The sequence below is a fragment of the Gymnodraco acuticeps genome, unplaced genomic scaffold, assembly GCF_902827175.1.
Source record: "Gymnodraco acuticeps unplaced genomic scaffold, fGymAcu1.1, whole genome shotgun sequence".
Lineage (NCBI taxonomy): Eukaryota > Metazoa > Chordata > Actinopteri > Perciformes > Bathydraconidae > Gymnodraco > Gymnodraco acuticeps.
This window is the reverse complement of record NW_022990889.1, coordinates 1,991,794-2,018,296: the sequence shown is the minus strand read 5'-3', so window position 1 is coordinate 2,018,296 and position 26,503 is coordinate 1,991,794. Positions and strand designations below refer to the sequence as shown.

General features: G+C 40.0%; 1 protein-coding gene across 2 annotated transcripts in view; it reads left to right on the top strand.

Moving 5' to 3' along the window:
* Positions 1 to 26,503, top strand: part of LOC117557660 (FERM domain-containing protein 5) — a 53,354-nt gene that overhangs the window by 12,007 nt on the left and 14,844 nt on the right. The gene's annotated exons all lie outside the window — the stretch shown is intronic.

Below are 26,503 nucleotides of genomic sequence, written 5' to 3'. Positions count from 1 at the left end.
CCTCCCGGTCCTCCAGATGGCCAGTCGGTGCCTGCCGGTGAGCGTGGAAGTGTGGTCTGCCACAAGCGGGCGACAGGAGCGGGGCTGTCAGCATCAGCTTGTAGATGGTATTTTAAACTCGATGCGCTCTGAAACTACGGGGCGGTCGAGGAAAAAAAATACACATGCGTTAAAATAATTAGTGGCGTAAACATTTTTTTATTATCGGTATCGGTCTTGAGAAGCAGGAAGGTATCGGTTTAAAAAAAACAATATCGTGCATCCCTAAAAAACACCCTTTGAAATTGTAATTCATTAAATAATCGAATATTCCACCCACGCTGGATATTTTTCTCCAGAGAAGGAGTTTTCCACCAGGTACAGATGACAGGTTGAATCGCTTTTTGAGAGCCATTGTTTCTGTGTTATGCTTGGTCTGTGTGCATAATAGTGTACTTCCTAGGCATCAGTCATTGTTTTATTATTCCATCTTAGAATCAAATAAAGACCTGGCTCCCGTCGCTCCAGCTGTACCTGGGCCTGCTGATTACACTAACAGCTATTCATGCGTGCAATCAGTCTCCTTCCCCTTTGTGTGTGTGTCAGCGCAGCAGTCAGGAGAGATGAGTGTCTCCGGAGAGGAGAGGAACACACACGGGAGACAAAGAGGCTGGCCAGTGAAACACACAACAAGCCACACACACAAAGCCAGCTGTCCACGGCAGGTTCAGGCTCAAACAGTAACAGTAGTGTTAACAAATAAGATATAGTTATTTCCAGTTTGTAATGACATATCTTTTTAATGTTATACATGTTCACTTGATATTTTACATGATATTTGACCTTGGCTATACTGTTTATTTCACAGTTAAGTCTTGCGGCTGTTGTCCAGGGAAGCATGCAGATGGATGATTGGCTCTGGAAGTTGAAAGAAAATAGTAATTAATTAAATGAAAAAATAACTAGCATTAACTATTAAATTGACAATGGAAATGAGTTGGCTAGTGTCTAGCTTTCACCTAATGGCTTTACAACAATATATCATGTGTAATTTCTGCCTTTATCATGTTACGTCTCTGAATCTGTCCTGTGGAATGTCTTTCTATATCATCTATTCAGTCTGTAATTGCAGGACAACCTGGGAACAAGCCAGGATGGCCTCAATGACCATGACAACCCCAGCCTGTCACAACTGTATTATATATACAGTCTATGGTCACAACGCATTACCCAGGTGTCTTCCTTCCTTAACCAGCTGCTAGAAATCACTTAAGGAGAAACATTCTCATTATTCCTGGTTCATTAGGTTGTGTGTCTAGATATATTAGACAACAAGCCAAGAAGGACACTTGTTATGGAGGTTTCTCCTTTCCTTTCCTCAGTTCATTTGGTATGGATAACTCCTTTGTTTGCCCTATTATGATTGTAATTGTAACCTGAGACTATTTCCACATGTAGCACAGGAAAATAATATTAGGAAAAGCATTATCTCTGAACAACACCGCTGTCTCCAGGTAATGGGTTTTCAGGCCAAGTAGTGACATGAGGATTTTACAATTGAATATGAATATGATCAGGGCCGCCCCTCCCTACAGGCCAATCACGCAGGCTGCATGGGGCCCCGCCTTGCGCAGGGGGCCCCGCCCAGAGGGCCTCAGCTGCTGTGCGCAGTTCTCCGTTCAGTTCTCCGCGCACCCCCGGCGAGAGTGAGAGTGAGAGGTGACAAGAGGAGCACGTCTGTAACCCGACACCGTTGCAATGAATCGACATCTGACCAATCACGGCTTTGATACGGCCACTAGTGCAGGTGAAGAGATGTCGGGGAAAAGACAGTTTCAGTCCGGCGCAAAAAACAAAACATGAAGAAACTAGCGCATCACTCGAAGGTGGGTTATTGTATGAGTCAAATGTACAACTTGCGAATGTTGTATAAGTCAAATTGCCAATTGCCATCTTAAAACATCAGCTGCAATTCACGACATGAAGAAGGCAGTCTCTGCAGAGCATATAGGCCAGGGGTGGGGAACCTTTTTCCTCTCAAGGGCCATTTACATTTTTTCAACATCCTCCGAGGGCCGTTCAAATTATTGACCTCTGCTTAAAAATGCTAAAATTCATTCATTTGGCCTTTCTTTCATGCTGTGCAAAGAAAAAGCAACCTCTTAATCCAGATATTTTACCATGACTCGCGCATAGACACAAATGTATTTAGTTTCCTATCCATGTGCACATGATTTCAGTTGGGGGGTCCGGGGGCATGCTCCCCCGGGAAGATTTGTTTTTTTAAATGTTGAAGTTAAAAGCATCAATCTGGTGCACTTTGAGAGCAACATTAGGAGATCTATGGATACATCTCTCAACACCCATATGAAACAGAACTGTAAGCAGATTTATTTTTCTTTATGGATATTTTACAAATCACTCCCCTTTCAAACTGTATTCTTGTTTATTAATAACAACTTTTTGTTACTGTCATATAGTATTTTATACCTGTTTACTTTATTCTCTTATTGTTTTATAACTATAATGATCATATAAAGATGTGCCTTTACCTCACTGGTAGTAGAAAAAGCTTCTTGTATTCGTTACCATAGCTTGCTAACCAGATGCTAATAACAACAGTTATTGACTGTATGATGATCAGTATGACAGATCGCCACTGGGCTTACAACTAAAGACACAGCCACGCAAAAACGGCGGCATGTGTACGGCTCCTTATGGGTACTGCAATTTGTGAAGTCCCGGCCCGGAGCCGTTCTGGTGCTCTCTGTCAGATTTTCACCCCTGTCAGACGAGACATATAGCACGTGATGACACGTTAGGCTCGTGTTGTGTTCAAGGACCCTGACCGTGGCCAGGAAAAACAGGCACTCGCTTGTTTAATTTTTTTGCGGTCTAGATTTCTTTCACATTTTTCTTTTTTGCTTGTGTTTATAAATTACCTCGAGGGCCGTACAAAATGGTCTCGCGGGCCGTATACGGCCCGGGGGCCGGAGGTTCCCCACCCCTGATATAGGCTAATGGAGATGCAGTTATTTCCAGTATTCTTTATTTACCATTCATTCATTATGTTATGCCTTTTATCTGCTAATATACAGGAGGAAGAGTGATACTGTCTGTCTACTTGGCTTACATAACAGTTAAAGTTTACAGCCTAAAACACATGGAGTATTTGTTCCCCTTTTATTCATTTTTATGTCAATTTGCACATTTCATGGTGATGCTCAGCCTCTCTCCTTAACTCCTAACAGTCATCATCATGTCAACCACAACACAGAGAAATACTGATAGAAATGTGTGTGTAGTTGTTGACACATTGCTGACAGAGGGAACTAGAATACAGATTTAAGAAATATCAGTTTTTGAGCATGTCATAAGCATGTTTTGTCTTGACTATATTACAACTATATTATAATAAAACAATATAATATTTTTATTATTGAATTGTTTATGATTATTAGTAGAAGTAGTTTATTTGCATTAATTATGTTTTTATCTTTTTGAGGCTAGTATTTGGCAGGAAATGCAAAATTCACCTGTAAACGCATACTGAGCGACATACATGCACATTTACCATTTACCTCACTGTATGAAAAAGTAACCGTTGATAATAATAATAAACAGGAATTATATTTGCAAAGTAGCCTACTTTGTTTCCAAAAACAAAATGTTCACTCCTGTCGGTTGGGGGGGGGGGGGGGGCCTCATCTCACAATTTCGCTTGGGGCCCCAAGTTGGCCAGGGGCGGCCCTGAATATGATTGTCACAGTGATTGTCTCTCTGGGGGTGTTTTTGTCAGGAGTGACTGAATAGAGTACTGATATTCTCTGAGCCATCAGATGCACTCTTGCCTCTTATGTACAACTAGAGATGAGTCGTTGCTATTGTATGCTGTTCTGTTATTAGTCTCTCAAACCAAATATCACATTTCGAGCATTAATGAGGATGTGAACCATGAATGTCTGTACAACATTTTTGTGTAAGTACAACTCGTTAGTGTTGAGCTAATTCACAGTAAAACATTTTTTTATCATTCACATCCTAATATTATAAAATAACTCTCTAAAGTCTGACTGAACCTTTAATGAAAACAATGAGTGAAGGATGCTTTAAAAAAATACATTTATTAATTAAAACATGCCTCAAATTGTGGATTTGTAAATGATCCGTGTATCTGTAATATATGTAGACAAACATGTCTTTATTCGTCTCATTATATGTTGATTTCATCCGATATGAGCTGTGGTAGTACTGATAATCTTTTGCACATTTCTGGACAAAGAACAACCTTAGGAAATCATTTCTGCCTTTGGTCTCAGCTCTGTGTCTTTGTTTTGGCTGTGTACATAGACAGAGGTGTGCCATATGGCAGCAGAATAGCAGTCTGGAGGGGATTGATTCAACTGTGGTGCTTCCCTCTCAATAAATGGCGTTCATGGAGCTCCCCTCTGTCCCCAGGGTGTGAGACAGGTGCCGCTGACGGGAATAAAGGGCTGTTTGCACAGCTCCCCAGCACGTCAGTCTCCAAACTCATTTGTAAGGGAGGAGTGATTGCTTGCCCCGGGCCTCTTTGGCTGCACATACAGTGCAAGAGGGGAGGAACCACTTCAGTTTCATGCAGTATGAAACAATTGTTACACAGTATTCTCTAAAATTATCGGAGCAGCTGAAATATTTAGCTTTTAAGCTTTTGAACTATTCTAACAGAAATGCAATTAAGTTTGGATCAGTCCACTCAATACAGGGATCAATTGTGGATCCTGTGGGCTGCGGCTATATTGATGATGCTGATCATGCTGTGGTCCAGATTGTGCTGATTTTAGCTATTTTTAGAGCAAGTCATTCCTGAGAGCAGGTACAGAGAATACACTCTACAGAGGAGTCGGCCTACCCACCTCCGCCCACACAGTGCCTCAAGCACAGTGCAAAAAGTATCATGAACACATTCTGTGACTATTATCATCTGATCTGTCGGTGCCCCGCTTAAAAACGCTCAGGGAAGATTCAGTGATACGTCTTGGACGGATTGTGTTGCTCATACCCTGCTACAGATTTAGTGCCTTTCAGGCCAAAGCAGTTTTCTACATTGCATAATAATAGCTTGTGGCCTCCTTCTTCGAAAGAAGGCTCACACCAATGCACAAAAAACAGGTAAATTAATGATAACGATAATATATTCTAATATTATTTAAGCTATTGACTGTCTGTTTTCTTTATCTCTGGAATTCCGATTGCGTTTCAACTTAGGCGTGTAAGACACCGCAGTGTTTCTCTATTTGCTTCCTGCATTTGTTTTTTTGTTTTGTTTGAATTGGTTATTGGGTCTCTTTTTGCTTTTGTTTATTGCTATTCTCTGAGTAGGACTTTCATTCTATGGTATGGTAATTGTTGTAAGCATTGATTGCTGTAATAATGTTAGCAATACATTCTGGCTGGGAAATCAAACCGTTTTCAAAGCAATATTAATTGCTAATAATTCTCAGATTAAACTTTTACCGGGCGTTTCGTTTATCTGTGTTGCGTCTTTACCTTTATTGCTAATATCTTCTCAGTGTGGCATTCAGCAGGGAGAAGAGTTTGGTCCCTCCTGAGTTTTGCAGTGTCTTCATTGACCACAGTTCCCACTCTTAACTCCATTGGGCTTTCCTGAAATACACTAGGCATTAACTTCCCTCTATAATTAATGAGGGCAACAAACTGAAGACTGGCAACAGAGCATTATGGAAAGACCCCAGGAGTGCCCTTCAGAACATCCCTCTCTCTGGTGGGAGAAGTCACTAACGGCTGCTGGTTTAGTAATGATGTGGTGACAGTCAGGGCTGCTGTCTGTAGGAGGTACAATAAAGCTCACATTATTCTTCGTTATACAGTAGCTACTTATCTAGTGTGACTGCTGTCAGTGTGTTTACGTGTCTTTAACTCCATACTTTCCATTCCTTAATCAGCAGTATCTCTGATCTTGATGCTTGGTCATACAATGGAAAAGTCATGATCTGTACACATGGCTTAGAAGAAACAACAGTAAAGCGGGTTTGACTGTCACCCTTTCAGCTACCAGGGAAGTGATGAAATCCTTAAATTATGCTTGCTTTGTTACGTTGCATCAATTACATCATTACCTAAGCCAGTCACCAGCGACTGAATAATAGATGAGTGCATATGAATTATGTATTTTCTACGGAATACTGTGGATGTTTCATTCAGATATTGCCATGCTTAACTAGAACAGTGAAAATGCACTTACCTCTTACATTAATGAAACTGAATGTAGGCTACTCCTTCCAAGACTAAAGCCTGTTATTACTAATTTGGGAGAAAACAGCATATTGCCTGACTTTTGAACTCTACTGCGGGCGCAAAGTAAGTGATTCTCTGCCAAGGCTGTGCCCTTCTGCGAATGGAGGAGCAATTACCACCCAGCTGTCAGGCCCTGTTTGCTCTGTGACAGTTGGTCAGAATTTGCAGTCAATACTTTACTGCCCACTTCAGTCACCGCAAACATCACCTTGATTTGATTTATCGCTAAGACCCTTGTCTCAGAATCAAAGCACACAACGCAAGGGCTGGGTCAGCACCATTTTCTTTTGTGGGTTGTTTGTCCGTTATGACGGCAAACTTTTTATGGTGCACATTCTGAATTAATAATCAGTCACAGGTGGGACTTACAACATTAATAAATGCTGCATAACATGCCAGGTGTGTAACATGTCAGTACCACTGCTCTATAATTATACCTGCTTTCTTTCTCGTATGGTTACACCTACTGTTTTAGAGTTGTCGAGTGGAAGGGGTTTTTGAATTAGCTTCACTGTTGTGTTCAATGACACAGCTGTTACCAAACAACAACACACATCCCATCACATATTTTTTAGATCCTCAGGCTTTCTGCTGAAGAAGGTCATAGCTCTATGATGTACATTATGGATGTATTAAACATTAGATGAAGCAGCTATACCAAGTACTCTCTCCATTCCAGTAAAAGCTGCTTGGCCAGCAAATAACCTCTGCTGAAAAGGTTTCCATCACTTCTTCCTCCCATAATGTATGTGCATTAGCGCCATTTTTGGTAGCAGGCTTGTGATTGCCGGTCCACAGAACTCTTGTAGGCTATTGAGGTAATCAAATGTAATTGTCTATACAGTAGTGTAAGAGCCTTTTAATGTGTGATGTATCACAAAGCTACCCATTTATATCACAAAGCTACCTTATATCTGCAAGCTTTCCACATTTATTTTTTTACAGGTATATAAATATTTCATGTAAATATTGATATATTTTAATGTAATAATAGTTAAATTAAAATAGTTTTTTATAGTTGTTTTATTTTTGGCTCCTTTTCTTACAAATGATCTTGACTGTGTTAATGTATGCACCATACTGTATACACCAAGTCCATGTGTTTACCTTCTATAATAAAACCTGTTTCTGATTCCGATGATGCATAGCTTTGTTATTTAACCCTAAATCTTCTGGACACTTTGCAAATAAGTAAGCTGTAGATCAGTATTCTCTATTAAAATGACTTGCCATGGAGACTTGGTTTATACCTGTGCAAAAGACAATGGATTTGAGGCACTCTGCTCCTGTTCTGTAATTAATGACTCTAAATTGATCGGTAGTATAGTGATGCAATACTTGATTGGCACAGTTTATGCTATTTGAAAGTAATATGAAGATCTCTTTCTACCTACATTACTGATTATTTTATACTCAAAACGGTGTCTTCAGAATAAATGCATTTCACCTAAACTACAGCACATCTCTTTGGCCCAATTGAAACAGGCACAGGCATTTTTGGCAGTAATATACATGTTGCACATTGCATTTGTCCCTCTGGGCGGCGCTTGGCATATTGCACTGCTCCACTTTTCCTCCCTGCGTACTCTCCACCACAGATTATCGTGGTTTTGTTTTTCCTCATGAGTGAGAAAAGCACTTATTCACATGTAGAGAAACTAGAAATTAAATCCCCATTCTGTGTGACCCAAATACACAAGACTGGACCACCTCACCCGTATGCTATGAAATTACCTCAAATAATGTACTCTGAGTCCGGAAATATTATATATCTGTAGGCCCCCAACCCACAGGTTTGATTTAATTAGCATCATTTTCAGAACATGAATCATACATTTATAAATGTTGGAGACATATATCCTTCTATGGATGACAGATGGAAGTAAATGAAGGCCAATCCTAAAGTGCTTTGTAAATGTTGTCAGTGTTGCCATGCTGAATGTGGGTGTTGAAGGTCATTTGTCAAGGTTATTGCCTGATGAGTCACTGTGGGGAGGAATTGAGAGAAATGGAGAGTGGGCAGAACAGACTGCCAGATCAACAATGTAATATTATTTAAGCACAGACACAAATCCTTCAGTATGTCAACACTAGAAAAGGCAGATGGATGCCTCATTCCTTTTAGAGAATAAGGTCACAGAAAGGCAGCAGAAATATAATTCACAGACAATTAAATGTAATTTGATATTGAAAGTTTATAATATACTGCTTCATCCATCTTGTTTATCCTGTCTTTGGTAGTAGAAGGTTCTTCATCTCAGCCATAAAGATATAATAATAGTGTTCCTAGGTCATACACAGCCGAGGGATTACAGCTGTGCATCTAATCCAGGTTTTTTTCTAGCTGCTTCTGAGTCTCCATCTGCAGTAACTCCTTCTCACAGACCTTTATGTGTAGATCAAAGCCACTCTGTAGCTTTATTTCTCTGTGACCCTGTTTTGATATCCACTAGTGGATTATTTTTCTCAATCAAGATGTTTTACGTAACCACTAGCCTGAGAGGATTATAGAAAAACATTCCGCTTTTAGAATTCAGTCCAATGAACCATTAAGATGCGGCCCTACTTTCTGTTTTATGTGTATAATAATCCTTCTGGTTCAATGCTTTGCAAGGCATTATTGGAGATGTATCTGTAACTGTTCAACAAAGAAGGAAAGGTAGAGATTAAAATGCTTCTTGATTTCCTCGACTGTAATACATTTTTTTATTTGTATCCTCATTTGTCTTGTTCCTGAGTGGCAGCCAAGTGAAAATTACATTTCCATGTCCTTGGAGTTCTGGGATGCTGAAGCACCTCGTCACCATGGAAACTGCTCATTTCGTCATTGCTCCCCAGGTGTGCTGTGTGTAACGTGTGCCAAAATCTCTCAGCTCGAAGTGATGTCCCACCTCATGGTGCACTTCCTCTCTCACCTCACATAACATTGTGCTTTTATCACGACAGAGCTGGATGTTATTACATTCATAATTTAATAATCAGCCTTTGTTTACGCTAAGCTTTCACTTCTTCTCACCCTGGCATGCAAAAACGGTACCAGACCTGTGATATTAGATTTTTTTTTTAACTCTCTATTCAAAATGCTGCGTTCCCTTCCTCTATTTACAAAAGCAGTGTTCCAGTAAAGACTGGAACATAAAAGCAGGCAGCGACACATCACAGTAAGCTATACAGCCCGTGGATGAAAATCTGCTTGTTCTGGCACCATAATTAGAGCCCGAAGGGTGCTGCATTAGCACATTCTGCTAATCCAGCGCTGGTGCTCCAGTGGGCTCAGGGCGAGGAGAGTCGGCCTGAGTCCCAGTAGAGCAGATGGATGACGTGATCAGAGGGAGGCTAATCATTAAAAAGGTTGATTACATGGTGGTAATGAGATCAACATTTTGCGCTCATGGCTGGTGGTTTTCATAGTCCTCTCTGGGCTTCTAAAGCAGAGTTTAGAGGACTTTTGCGCTTAAAAGGTTTTTTTTGTGAATTTTACTCAAGGTTGGCACTCTCAGGGGAATTTGATAACCTTGGAATATTGTGTTTTGACATTGCCTTCATTAACCAAGATCACAGCACCAAATCCCTACATTATTAGATATAAACCATTTGTTTTGTTTTTTTGGCCAAGGCAAATTACATTTCCTCCCCACAAAACCACATTGGGAACAACTGGGGGGTTCGGTGTGTTGCTCAAGGTCAGTGCAACATATGAACAAGTCACATGATCAAACCACCAAGCCTTATAACTAAGGGCAAGTTTGTGAGGACAAATCTCTCTTTAGAAATTATGAAGCTCTGTACAAAGAACACTCATTACGATAATGATACTAATAATACCATATAGTGAATGATTATCTGTGTAATGTTTCTTTTGTTTTGATTATTGTTATCACAGAATAACTTAAGCGAAACAATTGGTTTTTAAATTGGCAATGCTTCATTCTGAGGCCCCCCTTAGCGCACCTTCATTCATCAATGTCACTGGAGCAGACAGCCAGTTACACATGGTTGGTGTGTGTGTGTCCCATAGTTAGAGCATTGTCTTTCTCTTTCTTGTTAAAACATTTACATAATGAAATTGAATGAATGGCTGTGTGCATCCTCATTCCTCCCAGATAGAGGATTACACTTTGATTAAGTATTTATTATTTAGGGATAGTCAAAAAAAAGCAAGAGCCGTGTTTGGAAGGATTAGAGCAGATTAAGTGGCCGTTGTGTGTTGTTTCTTTGGTATTGTGTCAATTTTGCTCTATTCAATTTAGAAAGTCATTATGCACGACTGGGCTAGCTGTCTGAACAAGTCCTGAAAGTCACCATCCATCTACCTTTACAGGTTGCATATTTATCGAACCGCGATCAGATGAGTCAGCGTTGTAATTTCGAGGTGTTTCCAGGCTTAAAGTACAATGTGTTTTTCTTTCATCACAGTGGATCCCTTTCGATTTGATGGTGTGTATAGTATAAATCCTCCTAGAGCCATAAATCCAGGTATGCTGACAAACCTATCAGCATACTTCCCAGTTGCAGTTTTCCTTTGCTGACCAGGGAAGTTCTGATTTTATGGGCTGTGCGATTTTCATTTTACGACAGCTCATCCATCTAAAGCAGAACAGCAGCAGCAGCAGCAGCAGCAGCAGCAGTACAGAGGGCAAAGAAGGTGGTGATAATGTTGAGAAACACCTTTTGCTTCTGGAACCACTGTGCTCTGTTTACTTTATTCTTTATTCAAGCCGATGGATGTTCTCTACCAAACCCACTATTGTGAACGTTAAATTAAGCTATACTTACTACGGTCTCTATAGGAAAGCTTCTTGATTTTGCGTTTAGGAAATGTGTCCAATATTCAAAAATGCTTATACCGTGTACAAATGCAAATATTAGTTTCCATGGCTCACATTGCACTTTTCTGTTTATGGCCATAGCTCATTTGTTTCCACACTATATTCCTCCATGATTTGAGGGGAAATGTTTATGCATGTGAGCGCACACATACCTCACACATTAACATAAAAGATGACTAGGCAAATATTCCTTATTCATCCATGGTAAGGCATTTTGTTACAAGTATTCATGTCAAGCATAAAGCACATGGAATGAACACCGGAACATTTTAGTAAAATCTCAGACTTTACAGTAGTATGTTTTAGTGAGACTCACCAGGGAGGCTGCCTGCATTGCTGCATGACATCATAGTTCCTAGAGCTGTATGACTGAGGAGAGTTTGGAAAGACAGGAGGAAAGGGAAGTGCAGCCTCCCACGCCAACCGGGTCCCAGTTACCCCAGACCACATGCCACCCTGTGCAGCCAAGCCATGCCATTCTTGCATCCCCCTGGGCAAACAAAGACCCCTTTCAGGCCAGTCCCTACTGCGATCATGCAGAGCAGAAGCAATCTGTTCCTCTTGGCTGCTCACTGTGAAGTGACCCAGCCTTTTCCTCGCTACAGCGTTGCTGGTTTGTGCAGCATTCAACTAGCAAACGCTGATTTAGCTTGGTCCTCTTCATCTGGCATAAATGCTGATATGAACTGTATCCTCCTCTTTTTGGGATTGCATCAGTGTTTTTAGTGTGGGTTTGATTTGAGATTTAGAGGTTCATGGTGTATGGCCCTTGAAAGCAAAACACAAATGGAGGTTAATGGTTGTGACATCTATCACAGTTGATTACAATTTTCGTAACTCTTGCCCTCGGTATTGCATGGCGAGCAGAAATGATTGTAGCGGATGAGCAGTTCTGTTCAAGCTGCCAGAGTTTGGAAATGACAACCCTTCATACAGCTGAAGACAGTCGCTCTGTTTTATTCTTCCAAATCAGAGTGACATTGAATTTGTGAGTGTGAGCAGTTAGTATTGTACATTTGTATTTATTGTACAACAAAACTGTTGCCTTAAAATGGTTAAAACACGTCTAAAAATGCATGACAACATGTCTCGAGTTCTTGTTGACTAAAACCAACACAAATTTAATAACTAACATTTTAAAAAGGTAACATTTCATGAAAACCAGGCGCAGGTGCCATGTCATCAAAGATTCTGTGACCAGAAAAACTAATCAAAATACCTTTCTGCTACTTGCAGCTATTTTACACTGGAGAAGTTAAATGCAATATCTTGGAACGATGTTAAAATGTTATTCCCGTGAGAGGACAATGAACAACAGAGGACAAATTCTCAGACCTCCACTACTCCAATAAACAGGAGTTAGATTGTAAATTGTATTTTACATTGGCTTTGCAGTGTAACTCACACATCCCATCTGAAGCCTCAGCCTTTGATAATGTGGATTCTGTTAGCATGAAGTGGAACAATAGCTGAAAGCTTTCAGTTAGATTGAGTGACTTTTCTGAGTTTACCTTCCTCCTGATGGTTTAGGATGCTCCAGGGCCAGAACGCTATTTGCTAAATTGAAGAAGTCTGGACTGGGCAGTCTGGACCAGCATGCACCTGTACTCCCATCAGCCCTCTGGTGGCACATCTCCACTCTCTGTCAGTCAATCTTTAAGTGGACTTACATTTCTTTCTACCTGTAGCATCAATCTACTGGCCTGATTCAGTCACATGAGGTGTTCAAAAAGCCTCAACCTTCAAAATAAAAAAAGCTTTTGAGCCCCCAAGACACTTTTAAGGTTACAAGGGAAGCTTTTCTCTGAAGTAGAACAAAGAAAACCACGGCCCTGTAAAGCAAGTATAAGTTATTTTTTGAAAGATAAAAGGTGAAAAATAATAATATTCCTCCTTATGTGTAACTCTTCCAATTAACTATCTTCCATTGACAGGTTGGGTCGTGTCAAACTATCACTCTTTCTCTTTGGCATAATGTTATTTGTATGTATATATATATATCCATTCAATGATTGGAATTTGCAGAAATGAAAGAAGCAGGTGACCATGTTCCTGTCTCTTACAGTATCTTTCACTTAGACGTTGTTTTCGCATCCAAGGCTTTTGCAATGTTAAGATTTATTGGTGTCACATTATGCGTGGGACATTTAACAGGGAGGTTAAAAGCAATATTACGAGTCAAACAGATCTTCTTTGATAAGATTGAAATATGTAATTCCCGTAGCTATAAAGAGTTGTGTCTTACTCACTTGTTTTTCCATTTGAAGTCTGGCACACTCAAATCATTACCTTATGTAAGCTGCGTGGGAGACAGCTGAGGATGAATTTGAGACTCTGTTACTTAAGAAGAATGAGTGCTATCTTTACATTGTGTGTGTTCTGCAAGCCTACCTTCATTCAAAGAGCAAGCATTGAAGAGTAAGGCTCTGAGTAAGAGAGGCTTGTAAGAAGTGCTTCTCACGGATACTGCTGTTGCTATGAGACAGAAAACGGGTTTGAATCAAAGCTCTTTTTTGAGAAAAGTTTTAATGTTTTTAACACCTAATGCTTTGGCTGGAGTGCACAAACATTATGCTAAGCCCTCTGCTATGAACAAGCAATAGTATCCCCATGAAGGCAGTGCTGTGAAAGTACACTTTACTGTTTTTTGTTGGATTTGTTCTCAGCTCCTCTCCTCTCTCTTTCACTGTTGACTGCTGTCCGATCAGCTGTTTGAGGGGATATATTTCACACTGCATGAATAACAAGGAGAGAAAGGGCCACATGTGTCCCTCTGGGTTTGTGTAAGGATGTTGAAGGAAGCTTCTTTGAGAATATACTCAATTGTCAGTGATGGTTTTGGAAATCCCAGGGTCACATGACAACAAACCAATGCTTTATTGCAGTTAATCCCTTCAGTGTGTCCGTTTGTTGAACATGCTCCTCTTACCTGCTGCCCCACAATTTGTTGTTTGTTGCTGAAAAACAGCTGGAAAGAACAGAGACACAATATATTCTTTGTCTTAGCAAATAATGATGGATCTGATAAGATTGCATGGGAGGTTTATAACTCTAAGTCCTTGTGGGACAACCAGGAGCATGTCTCCCCTGATGAGAAGGAGCTAAGCTGCCTGGGACAGGAGCAGAAAGGCTGAAACAGTTCTCACAGCTGCCTTTTAAAGTTCTCATTGTTGCTCCACTTCTGTAGATTCATCCTAAGAGGTTTCATTTAAGCTGTACAATGAGATTGCTCTCAAAATACCAACTTTTAATTGAGCATGCAAACCCATTAAATAAATAAATAAAAATGTGGAGTATTGATGATATTTAAATATTCCATCGGTCATATATTTATATATGTATGTATGTATACATAACACCTTGTTAATTCAACATGTATATTTGCTACTTTCTTGTTTATTTCTAGTCTTTGAATTTGAAAATGCCATGTCTTTCTTATGCTGCTACAACGCAAACATTTCCCAAATTGGGATCAATAAAGTACTATCTTATCTTATTAAGTTATGCTTTGTTTTTCCCTGTGGTTAACCTTATACAGTAGACAAGGTTAGCTGCAGAAGGGTTTGTGCTGATATTCATGAGCCTTTCAAGTTTAAAGTGAACAAGCTGAAGCCATGTCAGCTCGTTGAAAATCTGTGTGAAGCACTCAATACAGGTGATTTACACACCATTAACAGTGTCTGTAACATCCAGCCATCTCCTGTTTTTCTTTGCAAACCACAAGGGAACATAATATGCCCTTACCGTGATATAAATTCTATCTCTTTAAAATACGCTAGAGGGAACATGTAGTCGTGTACAGTAGAGGCTTGAGAATAGAGCTTTGGGGAACTCCACATTTTTATTTATTGACTCAGACTGGACTCAAAGTAGGCCCTGTCCTTTCTGTGTCACAAAGTCCAAACCAGTTTTACTCCATCTAGTAATATGCTGTGGTTTACCAAGTTGAATGTAGAACTAATAGAGGTCTATCATCACCAACACTGCAATGTTTCCACTCTGTGTTCATATCATGTTTAACCTTGACAAAGGCAGCCTTAGTGCTGTGGTTTAAATCCTGACTGGAAAACATCAAAACACATTTTCAGGGTAGAGAGGGTGTTATTGAAATACTGTCTTTTCAAACATAATGCTTCAAAATGGGAAGATTGATGTTGTGTCCTTTCAAAAGGAGCTTGAAAAAAACTGTGATCAAAATAGTTCTTTTTTTTTGATGGATGGCCACATTGTTTACTTCTGTCCTCATTGATCAAAGAGAACATTTCCAGTGTGTCAAATGTAGCTATAAAACTGGCAAGGATTATGCATTAGGGAGACTCTATCCTTGAAGCCTCATAAGTGACACTACAGTTAATCTCTGAAATAGGCTGTCACCCCAAATCCCCAGCCAACAGCTCAATAGCCCGTTTTAGCCTCCTCAGTGTGATATCAGTATCTGAATTAAAAGTAGAGAGCTCATGTGACGCTAATCGAAGGAAAGTGTGTATCTCTCTAATTAGAACAAGCATGTGGTTTACTTGATTACATGTTTGCTGTTGTTGCAGTCCTAAGAAACACAAAACAAATGTGAAATGGTCATGACAGTGGGTTTAAAGAGGCCTAATAGCTTTCTCACACACAGTAAGGACTTGCCGTGTCCTCTGGGAGTTTTCAAAGACTGCCTTTTGTTTCCCTGTAGGCGATCCAATTGTGTGTGACCAATACGATATTATCCTACTTTTTCCTATTAAAGTGGAGCCTTGCATTTATTAGCCTTAACGAGTGCTTCTAACATTTGAAGGTTATTTTACAATATTGTATCTCTGATGGAAATAGACCTTATGTCCCTCTCAACCAACTTCCTCCTGACTGCTTTTCTGTTTTGTTTTGTTTCTTTGTTTCTTTTTGGCTTTGTTTTTGTTTTTGTTTTGTTTGTCTACCCTCCCTCCCAAATGTAAAGCGTCTTTGGGTTCAAGAAAAGCGCTATAGAAATAAATGTATTATACAGTAATACAGTACTATATCATGTAATGTAGATTATTTTCTCAAATGTTAAATGAATTGTTTGTTCTGTAAACCTCCAATTGCAATATCTAGTAACCCAACCAGACATGACCAATTTGCTTATAAAAACACCACATATTCACATTTGAGCAGCTAAAGCTATTGATATATTTAAACATATTTTGATAAAATCCCTTAAAAAATTAAGTGATTATCAGAATTGTTACCAATCATGTCTGTCGACTGCCTTATTGATTGATTGATTGATTGATTAGTATTTGCAGCTTCAGTTAGCATAATGTCTGGTAGTAGATGGGTGCTGATTTAAATACAGATATATTTAAAAATGTTGCTCTGTTACACACAATAATAAAGTTTGGAAACATTTAAATATGTTAAATACTAAAATCTTACAGTAGGCTTCTCCAGCCTCTACCTAAATATATCATTCTCAACTCTGTCATCTCTCTGTGCTGATCTGCTGCTCCCCACTGAAAGACAAAAATAGTCTTTCCCACCCTTCAATACATAATTTAGCGACAGGAGCAGCACGTTTTACTAACCCACCCTCAGCCAGATACACCCCTTTTTTTTTAACTAGGTGGAACTGCATTCAACGAAAACCATGTCTCTCTAAATCATTTATTAAGAAGATTGCATCTCCCCTGGGCCTCCATTAGAGCGTTGACACACAGTGGTGGGCTTTTCACGCCTGTGTGCACAGGCAGCAAGTCTCCGGGGCCAAAGAGCTTTCTGAATTTTTATGGCTGGATTCACCACTGGAAAAGGATCTTTCCCGGGGCTCTGAAGACAATGCAGAGGGTGAAGTGGCACCACGGAGGGCCCCTCTGCTCAGCAGGAGGTGTTTAAAGCAGCCAAAGGGTGCCGACTCTGAGAAATGGTCTTTCTGCCAGTCAATTAGGCAGCAATTCTGCCAGCCACACAAGTACTGCTCATTTACAGATATTCAGATTCATACACATTACAGCAAATGCATCAAGCAGACAACCAACGGTGCTAGCTGTTGATCATTTAGCAGAAGCAGTGGTTTACTTCAGAGGCGATAACACACTTGGATTTAAAGCTGAGTGCCTCTGGCATGCTGGAGTCAGAAGCAGCTACAAAATATGTGGGAGGTCATCATAAGTAAGGCTCACTGAGGGAAATTCAGGCATCACTACAGTGAGGGGGTTTCTGAATGTGGTTTACAAAGAAGCGCTGCTTCACAACATGTCTTTTTTAGGAAAATGGCAATATCTTTATTTAGAAATCCAGAACTTTGGACAAATCCTCCAAATACAAGCATAGCAGAACGTCATGTGAAGTCCTTTTCATGCATGCTCTCATGGTGTCCAGCTAACAAAGAGATTCAAAGTTTTTTGTCAACCTAGATAACTTTGAAGTACTGTATATATGTTATGAACAGAATGGGCAATACAACACAGATTTGGCTTTCATCACAATTATTTCACAATTTTTCCATACTGTTTATCTCTAGGTATTTTAGAGCAATTGTGGAGATTGTTGCAGATCAATGAGCAAGCCTGCCAAGTCTTTTTTGGTTGACTAACAAAGCCTTACTCAGAAGGTTCACTTTCTGAAAAACAGGTGTTTCTGCAGAGCAAACAAATATTCCATTAGGAAGTGCATTCATCAGCAGAGCCAGAAAAATCAAGCTTCTGCCCACTCACTACAGAAAAGCTTTACTCAAAAGGTTTCTGCTGCCTTTGTCTCTTCTTGCTCACTTGAATGTGCTGCATAACTTTGCAACAGCAATCTTATCGTGGTTTCCTGCTGGCAAATGGGAAATGTACTTGCGTCGTCAAATAATTGCTTCGGTGTGCTTTGTTCTGCAATTATTATGTTTCTAAAGCCATCGGTCAATGTGCTGCATGGATTGTAGGACATCTGTATAACCTGTCTGGCGAAGATAAGCGACTCATGCAACGTACAAATATTTGAACAATCTATGCATGTCCTTCACTGAGGTGATAAATAAGTCAGGTGTTCAAAAGCTCTTTATTATGCAAAAGGGTAAGAGGCTCTCCAAACCAAGAGACTGTTTTCATTGTGATCTGCAGATATTTGAGAGACGCTGAGGACAACAAGAGCCTGTCACTCAAGCTTTTCGATTTGTTTAATGCGTTCTCTCCTGAGCAAACAATTCAAACAATGACACCAAAGCTCATTCAGGCAACAACAGATGTCCTCAGGAATGTCTGCCATAATTTCACCATTATCTAAATTCACGCACCTTCAATGAAACAAGACATAAACACGTCTCATCTTAACTCCATTATGGACTTCTGAAGCCATCTATTAAGCACCCCTAGACTAAGTAATGTGCCTGTCATCTCCACTCTGCTCAAAGCTGGTTCGAGGTTCTCAGAAGAGCTGACTGTTTCAGACAAGGAAGCCTCGCGTTAGACTAACTCAATGTGACAGAGGAGGGAATCTCAAGAACATACATCTCCATAGATGGAGCCCTGAGGCGTCTTCTTTAATGCGCTGCAACTGATTCTGAAGTACAAAACTATTCTTCAGTTATCCAAACAGAACACTAAACACTTGTTCTGTATTTTTAGGAAACTGCTGGGAACAAAAGTAATTTGCTATCCTGGTCTTTTATTCAGCATTCAATGTGATTCTATTGAAAAGATGGCAAAATGGTTATTCCCAACTGTTGTTTTCTCCTGTGACTTCTCATTCAATCAGCCTACTTTACAAAAATAGGAGAGGTTACAGCTGGGAAATATCCCACTTCAATAATAATAGAAAAAGTCAAAGAATTCAGAAGGGAAATTACAATTGGCAGTTAAAAGATAACTTTGTCTGAGTTATTCCTTCCCAGCTCTTTCTGCCCTCTATCTTGTGCAGTCTTGCTTTTCATTTAAGTACTGACAGCAGTAGTTCGTTTAAGGTGACACACAAAGATTTAACCAGCTTTTATGTTTGTGTCAACAAAGCCTTTAAAGGTCCCATGACATGACCATTTCTACTGATCATAATTCCATTGTTGAGGTCTACTAGAATAGATTTACATTGTTCAATGTTCCAAAATCACATTGAGTTTCTCAACATACAGCATCTCTGTATAGTATGTGTATTCACTCTCTGTCCTGAACGGCTTGTTGGAGCTCCTGCTCCCCCTCCCTGTGAGCCCAGTGTGCTCTGATTGGTCAGCTCGCCCACTCTGTTCTGATGAGTCCACCACCGTTACAGCGGAACATCAGTGATTATGTGTTACAATGGCGTTAGCAACCAGAAAATGACACCAGTAATGACAAACGGATGAGAATGCTGCGTGGGGTCTGGGTGCCGTGTTGGCGGGACGTTGCGGGGCTCGCTGCTGCAGACAGTGTGAGCTGGATTACTGGGGTTGTTTCCTGATTGCTGCGTGGGGTCTGCGAGACACCGAGAAATCCGCGGAGCCGCAGCTGAGAAAATATAAGGGTGTGTGTGTGTGTGTGTGTGTGTGTGTGTGTGTGTGTGTGTGTGTGTGTGTGTGTGTGTGTGTGTGTGTGTGTGTGTGTGTGTGTGTGTGTGTGTGTGTGTGTGTGTGGTGTGTGTGTGTGTGTGTGTGTGTGTGTGGTGTGTGTGTGTGTGTGTGTGTGTGTGTGTGTGTGTGTGTGTGTGTGTGTGTGTGTGTGTGTGTGTGTGTGTGTGTGTGTGTGTGTGTGTGTGTGTGTGTGTGTGGGGCTCCACGGATTGGACCTGGGCATGGTTACGTCACCATACTCAGGAAGACAAAAATGGAAAAAAGAAAAATCTCCAACTTGGCGTTCTGGGGCAGCATAGGTATTTTCTGTGTTAGAGTTTTACTCGCTACAGGGTATACTTTGAGGGTTTGTGACTTTGCAGACCGTTTACATGCAGAAAAAGCTACACAACACACAAGGGGATGGGTAAGAACCGTAAAAGCATGACATGGGACCTTTAAGTAGCAGAAGAAAAAAAAGTGTGGACAATGGATAGTTAAATAACTAAATGTGCAGGTGACATGCTCTGACACAAAAAGGCAATCAGTGTACAGTCAGGAAGGGGATTGTGAGAGGAAACCAGTGAATGTGTGCTCTCAAAGAAAGAGGTTTCTCATTGTCAGCACAGTATAGCTGATTGGTGCCAGACAGAAGGTATCATGCTAGTGGAACAATTAAGCCCAATGGCAGGCCAGGCATATTTTAGACATGGCAGTCTGGAGAGAAAGAGCCAGTAGTGAAGACTGCTGGGTAAGCTCAGGCTGCCTTTTCCTGACAGGGTTTAGGGGTTTTGGGAAAGAGGATGAGAGTGGAGCTTAGTGAACTTTTCGGCCCATTGTTTAAAGAATCATACTTACTGGAAGTTATAGCCTGAGAGTGATGAGAAAATCATGTACTACAGCTTTGAAAAAGAAACCTGTGTAGTTTCTGTTAGGGTCTAATGTTCTTAAATGTCAATAATGACATGGATGAAAAAACAAGGCTAAAAGGCTTTAACAGCTGCCAAGGAATCTAATAGTGCAGTGCTTTTGGCTATAGCACTGATAAATAACATCAATGATTCCACGTGTGAATGGGTCTCTGACAACAACTCAAATGTGCATTTCTCGTCATGTCGAGGTCTAAACCCCGGTGGGGTTATGGTTACACTGCACGCACGACGTAAAACAGTAATCATCTCATGTTGAGGTTAATGTTGCATGAGAATAAATGTCAGGTCTGAGGGGCTGATACAGTCTGGATTAGTGACACTGAGTCATTGCCCGACAGCCTTTCAATACACTGGGAGAGACTAAACTGGCGCGTCACCACCAAAGCTGTGCAAATTCCCAAAGAATTAAGCATTGTTTATATGCTAATCCCAAGCATGACACCAATTGTGCTGCTCATTCTGTTTTGGGGGGTATTTGTCACACTTTTTAGTAAGAAAACCTAACTGTTGTACAGAGGGGGGAACAACTCCAAGCTCACTAAAATGTATAGTAACTAGGGATATGTTAAATGCATTTAAAAACATATTTAGCTGGCCAACAAAAGACCAATCTAATGTCTGTATACGTTATTGTGTCATCCTTGCTTTTAGATGCAAAGCCTAGCTCTGCAGGGTTATGTAGGAAATGTTTGGATGCAGTTGCTGCCCCAATGCCTAGCTGTATGTGCACGAGATGTCACAGAAAAGCTATTAGAGCCAGGCAGGTAGAGAAATCCATCACTGTGGGCTGAAGGACTAATGACTCAGAAATCCTCTTTGAGAAACGTATTTAGTTCCTCATTCGAGCAGGAAGGTGCATCATTAAGGCACACTTCACAAACAACTCCTCATCAATGTCACTTTTTGCAGGTGCTGATTCTACATTCAGCTTGTATCTCAGTAGTAATTTACTGTATGTAGATAGCGGTTTGCAATGGCTAACTATTAACAGTGAATGCGTTCACTTGAAAGTAATGACACTGTATGGTATGGTAAATGCAGCTAACACTGTTCAACCAGCCTTGTTCAAACCTGTATTGACTTTACAGGATTTGTTCTCCTCTATAAACTGAATGTCAATCTGTTCATCGATCCACCACTCAGCGCCCTAACCCTAACTCAACAAATGCTGCATGGATTGCCATGCAATGTTATACAAGGGGAGGCGTGTGGCGCAACCCAGAGGATGAATTGCAATTAGATTGGTGATCCTTTTCGTTAAGTGCCTACATCAGGTAAAAATCCAATGCACTTCCAAATCTTAGCATAATGCATTTTAATGATGCATAACTCCATTACACGAGTTGCAATCCGTTTTAAATCCCCCAAGCTAAGACATACACAGCTGTCTTGACTAATGTTACTAATCTTGATGAACAGCATGTGTTTCCTTAACTGACTTCATCACACAGTTAATTATCAGTCTTAATTTGACTTTTTTACCAAACATCCCATAGCCTAAAGCTTTAGCGAACACTGCCAAGTTTGTAGTAGTATTGTGGTTTAAATCCTATTATCACATAACGTAACTAATGAAGCTCCCTCCAAAAGTGTCCCTGCCAAACAATGTAGAGCTCAGTTCTTTGAATCGACTCTTCTCAGCTAATGTTTGTGTTGACGAACAATAACATTGGTCATAATGGTGTTGATTTATTAAAAAGCCCTGCCACGACATAGCATGGCTACAACTAAACATCTCAATTATGAAAAAAAACGATTTGAGCCGTCTCGGCATTTAGCTCAGTCCCTCTCACAAAGTCCTCTTTAATCATAAATGCCAACTCACATCTTCACATATTCAGATCTTCTTGAGAAGCTTTAAAAGCAATTATCCATGTCGCCTGTGTCCACAGCTATCTTTTGCTTTCCTTTTTTCTTATTTCCTCACATTTCTGGGCTAACTTCTTGCACTTTCCTACTTTGTTAATATGGATCTAAAAATCCTTTTTAGATTTGTTTTTTAAATATGATGTATATTCTACGTACATTTGCTTGCTCTTTTTAGGGTCAATATTTGCTCAGTCTTCAAATGCTTCGTCTTTGCACGTCATGCTGTGTAGTTATTCGAGGCCTCACTTTGACATTGCGGTGTCTTAATCACTCTTAAGATATTGTGTCACTTTCCATTATATTCTGTGTCTCCTTCCACCGCCCAGGGTTACATATAAGTTAATAACCCTATTTAAAAACTGCCATTGAGCTACTACAATGACGGCAAATGTCCGTCCATGTGCAGATCGATTGGTTCCACTTTAGCCATTATGCCTAATTGCCTTTTATGACATATTTGGCCTCACCATTTGTTTTAGATACCTCTGGGTACAGTAAATGTATAATATGTTATCATATGTTACTCTGCCCAGTGGATTGCTGTGAGGTTGATGCTGTTTAATAATGTTTTTTTGTATCAGAAATCTTATATTGTCATACTCAGCTAATTACTTAATTGCTGGCTGATTTGACTTAATGGAAGAACATGTTTTTAGAGTTTTATAGTTAATATGCAGAACTCTTTTATTCCATGTTTCCACCCCATTAGCCACTGGCATTATCCTGAGAAGTGTATTTGCAGTATTGTGTTGACAGTTTGAAAAGTAACCCCATAAATGCAGTTTATTATGGTCCTCTCATGTGTGATTTTACAGTTGTGTTTTATAACATTACTTGGCATTTATTATCAGCTTGGGAAATCTAAAAAATAACTTAAGTGTTTTGTGTCTTGACGCACTGATCGTAATTTTAATGTTTTTCCCACAAATATTATTGCTCTTTAAATGTGGTATAACAAAGCTTTTAATTGGTTTATCAAAAAACCTGCTTTGTGTTTAATTTCTGTGACATTGTAGTAGGTCTTTCTCCATTGATTTGTGTAGACAATAATTGTTTCCCCCTGCTCCTATCAGCTTCAAACTTATTTTATGAGGGGACATCAGTTCATTTATTTTCCCCGATTGGACTTCTGAAACATGATTCAGATCACTGATGGGCATTTTTATTTAAATGCTACAACAACCTGCCTCTCTGTATTGAGAATAGCATAATAATAATGTACAAAATCCTTGTGTTGCGCTGGATTGAACCATAACACAGGTATTTCAGTTTATTGAAAAACACACATTTGGTTGTACAGCAAAGAGAGCTTCATGTTAACTGTAAGAGTTTGCAGGTTGGCTTTATGGGGCTCCCAGTCCCAGCTGAAGCGGCAGGGTCATGACTCCAAGCAGCTCGGTAGGACTCTGAAACGCTCCAACACATTTACCAGCGCAACCACTCAGTCTCCTGGGAGAAAAAAAACGTAATCCACTTATAAAACCAAATAAATCACCTCAGGGTTCTGTGTACCTTTAGCCTTACACTTCACACACACACACAAAGTCCCACTCAGTCGATGGCATTATGTTTCCACTCCTCTCACTATAAAGTGATACAATATTTTATTAATGGTCTGCGCTCCTGCGTTGACATGGAGACCATTTTAATGATTAATCTGAAAGGAAAGTGCCCATTGTACACTGGGGGCCATATAGGAAGTAAGAAAACCACCGTGTTGTTTTCAGTCCGAGGCGTGTCAGAAAGTCCTTTTTAATTCTCATGTGACTATCGTTGATAACCTTTTATCCTCTGTTTACTCAACACCAAGCAACACATTATTTGGCAAGGCCATTTCAGATGTATTTATTATTTATTGGTAACAGGTGATTACTTAGTGAACAAATGCATCCTCTTTAACATTCAAAAAATGTGTCTCTTCTCATAATTTGTCACAAAGATCTTGAGGTGACAGATGTTTCGGTGTTATTGATTCAACAAATACAACACAGCAGGAATGGATGTTGTTAACAGGGTCCCACACGGTTGAAAACTCAGGTCAAACCAATAAACGCTTGTGTAAATCTGTCGGGGCTCCTGTAGAGCTATATTAAGATGCCAATCTAGGTGCGGAAAAGGTTCATTAGTGTTAATTAGACATTTCAGGACATCCTTTCTCTCTCGCAATCACCTCAGTCTTTAATTAGTGGGACCAGCTGGGGAATAATACAGCTGTGTTCAGGGTGGGGCAGAGAAGAGGTAGGGGGCACTGGGGAACAAGAAAAAGGGGGAGACAGGGATGGGGGGTTGTTGGTGGGAGTGCTGTTGAATACTAACAAACTTGCTCTCTCCGTGCAACAATAGAGCAGATGTCTTTCCTGATTCAGTGTGTCCTCTGCATGCAGGACCGTTTTTAAATTGTGGTTGCCTTTGTTGCTCCCTCTAGCTTTTAGCCCAATGATAAACCCACAGGAGAAAGTATACTTTACATTTTAAATGAGCGTAAAACTAAGATATATTTAGCTTTTCTTGTATCCTTTTTTAAATCTAAGGGCATATAACCTGAATATATTTAGATTAGGCAGATTGTTGTACATGTATATCTTTACTTGTATACTTAAAATCACCTTTCACCAAAATAAATCTAGCTGTAAAATTGTGTATAATCTTTTACCCTGATTTCAAAGACTGTTTTTCGCAGGTTTTGTGTAATCTGATTACTTTGAAAAGCTTATTGAAACCGTTGAAACCTGGCTACTTAAGAGCATTTCAGTAAGAGGATTATATAACAACTTTGAGAAAATACTAGTTTGCAAAATTCACCATGCATTTTTGTGTTTATGCATGTGTGTGTGATTCTTAAAAATGCATTTACATATGTTACTGTGTTTTGAGCACACCATAACAATCCAGCCTGTCAATCTTCTGTACTATCTAATAGAATAGTCCTTTTTCATTTGATCAAGGCACTGTAAATTATTAGGCATGTCATAACGGTTTTTAATATAACAACGAGGGAATAATCTTGAAGTGACAGCAACGAGCACCCATGGAGCTCCTCGGTCTCGCTACAGAAAGGTCAGTTATCTCCAGTAGCGGAGATCCTATCCGCATTTGGATACAGAGTCACAGCGGTTCAGCTACAAGCCCAGCATCGACAGGCCTTTGTCCTAATGAAGTGCCTTTATCTGCAGCATGAGTAATGACATGGAGGAGAGTGCTGCCAGTGACACTTCTACTCGCCGTCACAGGGCGAACGAGCAGAGAGAGAGTGGAAGGAGGAGAGAGATGTGACCAGGCCTGCTGACCTTAGCTGACCTCCTCATCAGCCGTAATGGAGGCGGAGACTTGAGTGTCCATGACCATGACATTAGTTCACACGTGATTTATTCTGTGAAAAGGACTCAGTATGATTTTCAAATGCTAATACCTTGGTTCAAGCAATAATAACTTCAACATGTTTATCTACAAAACCATGAAACACTAACGGCTGTATGATAAATCTAGAGGAACTTTTATAATGAACCAATATTCCAAATTAAGATTAGAAAATATCTGATCAAAGAATCTGTAAAATGATTATTAATCTTATCAAACATTTGTAAATTTGAAAATGCTTGTTTATTTATCGAATAGCAATTGAGGTTTGCCACATTAAAGGTAACAACCTAGTTTGTACACAACAGGTACATATTAACACCTTCTGAAACTAAAACCGGTATCTAGTTACAGCAGAGTGACATTAGCATTTGCAGTCGTGTATTTTAGCTCTGTTTTGGTCTCCACCAACAATTCAGGGAAATATCTGCCTCTTCAGCTGCTAAATGCTCTACTATGTTCACCAGCCAAACACATAGACAGGTGTTTCTCTGTCTTGGAAGGATAAAAGGAAAAGTCCTGAAAAGTTAATGTTTTCCTTTCTTCATGATACTGATTAATCACAACCACCTTCTGTCCAACCCCTTTGATTCACTGGAAAGATGCAATTGTGTATTGCCACAAAACAGCATAATTGTACATAGGCTATATAGGCTATTTTGATGTAATGATATCCAGTCTTATACATTTGCTTAACATTTCAGTTTTGCATACTGAGTTGCTTCAGATATGATGTTATAGTTTGAGAGGTTGTCATGTTTCATTGTCTTTAACATTCA